At 40.8% G+C, this 2,197-nt stretch overlaps 1 non-coding gene across 1 annotated transcript; it reads left to right on the plus strand.

Moving 5' to 3' along the window:
- Positions 1–953: 953 nt before the first annotated feature.
- On the plus strand, positions 954–1,025 carry LOC116477676 (small nucleolar RNA SNORD45). Its single transcript, XR_004250586.1, has one exon. It is a non-coding gene; the product is annotated as a small nucleolar RNA SNORD45 (small nucleolar RNA).
- Positions 1,026–2,197: the final 1,172 nt, after the last annotated feature.

Genomic DNA, 2,197 nt, shown 5'->3' on the forward strand with positions numbered 1-2,197 from the left:
TGTATGTGCAAAGATTTGAATCTTAGCTTTATTTGAAATAACAGAAAATTGGAAGTCAATTCATGTCCATCAGCGTGGGGTGCCGGTGGGTTACATCCCTGGAGGGAAATGACCCAACCATGGAGGGAATGATGTTCACTGATGGCACTGGCATGGCAAGAACTCTATGGCGTATTGCATCATGAAGAAAGCTGCCCCACAAAATGAGATGCGATTGACGTTGATGTGTCTGTACTTGTGCAAAGAGAAATTTGGGAAAGGAAGTTTACTGAAGTGTTAACAATGGGTTACAAGTTTTGAAGTGATTTTAATTTCTTTTTTTAAGTTTCTGTTAGGCTGGGATTTTCCCCATAGATATGCATCATTTACGTCAGCAGTCCCCAACCTTTTGGGCACCAGGACAGTTTTCGTGAAAGACAATTTTTCCATGGACCAGGAGTGGGAGGGATGATTTCAGGATGATTCAAGCACATTACGTTTATCATTAGATTCTCACAAGGAGCGTGCAAGCTAGATCCCTTGCGTGCCCAGTTCACAACAGGGTTCATGCTCCTATGAGAATCTGATGCTGCCACTGGTCTGACAGGAGGTGGAGCTCAGCTTCGCTCACTTGCCCCACCACTCACCTCCTGCTGTGCAGCCCGGTTCCTAACAGGCCACAGACCAGTACCAGTCCGTCACCTGGGGGTTGGGGATCCCTGACTTTTGTAATTGGAAATAAAGTTGTTCTCATTACTTTAAAAGAAAGACAGTACCATCGTTATAAAGTATTCTCTAAGTGCAATTGTAGGGAAAAGTTCTGCTGAAAACTCTAGGGATGGTTAGTCGTTTTAGGGAAATACGGGGAACTAGATGGATTCTGGTTTTTATTTATCTTCCTTCAAAACAGCTACTAGTAATCTGCAGAAAAGATGCATGGGAAATAAAGGTGCAAAAGTTCTAAAAGGGTCAGTGGTCAATGATGTCGTGGCATGTATTAGCTGAATCCAAAGTTGATGTGAGTTCCAAAATTATACTGAGACTTTCGGGGAAAACAAAGGCTCAGCTATGCTCATCCATCAGATTTCAGTTCCTTCATCAGTTCCTTGAGTGGCCACCACTTCTACTGTGATAAGTCACCACTGACCTAGGCCAGTGCTCTGTTCTTGTCGCAGTTACAAGGTGAGCTTTCTTTAAAAGATTATTTGACCGACAATTGGCCTCACCCATTTGATTGTGAGCTTCGTGAACACATGCATCATTTCCTTTTTTTTGAGACAGAGTCTCACTCTATCGGCCAGGCCGCAGTGCAGTGGCACAATCTTGGCTCACTGCAACCTCCACCTCCCGGATTCAGGTGATCCATCCACCTCAGCCTCCTGAGGAGCTGGGACTACAGGTGAGGGTCACCATTCCTGGCTGATTTTTGTATTTTCTGTAGAGACAGTGTTTCATCAAATGATCCACCTGTCTTGGCCTCCCATAGTGCTAAGATTATAGGCATGAGCCACCATGCCTAGCTATTTTTATTTTTACTTAGATTTTGCTAATAATTTAATCCTTGGTGGCTGACACATATTAGGGGCTCAAAACAAGTTTGAGTAAATGCATAAAAGCACTGCAGTGTGAGCTTAAAAAATAATTGTGACACTTGGACTGTGGAAACACAAATTACCTTACCGATCTGAAAATTGCATTTTGTACTTTTTGCTTTAATTGCATATTTTGAAAAAAGAAATGCCTCATAATTTTTCCTTGACTGTTATTTCATTTTCTTTATTCCTCAAAGATACTGTAGACATTGGAGGAAACACCAGAGCCCATACAGGGATGGTTGATTGTGAGAAAAGGTAAGACAAGTAAGTCTCTCTATCTGAAACCCTGAAACTTTTGTGAGAAAAGGTAAGACAAGTAAGTCTCTCTATCTGAAACCCTGAAACTTTGGTTTAAAAACAAATTTTTAAAAAAATGGTGGAGGATGAGGTAAGGTTTCAGGTCAGCAGTAGTAAAATTCTCTTTTCCACTAAGGGCACTTTATTCAGAGTCTGCTTAAAATGTGAGAAGGCATCACACACATTAATAATGAATAATTCCATTTCCTTTCTTTTTTAAGTGATTTACAAGAAACTTGTTGCATAGATTTTTTAAAATCAACCAAATGTCCTTGAAGTGTAATGGTTGTTTACTAGAAAGCATAATTACTGAAAATGTTGGGCTA

This window comes from Hylobates moloch, unplaced genomic scaffold (genome assembly GCF_009828535.3).
Source record: "Hylobates moloch isolate HMO894 unplaced genomic scaffold, HMol_V3 SCAFFOLD_2, whole genome shotgun sequence".
In the NCBI taxonomy this organism is placed as follows: domain Eukaryota; kingdom Metazoa; phylum Chordata; class Mammalia; order Primates; family Hylobatidae; genus Hylobates; species Hylobates moloch.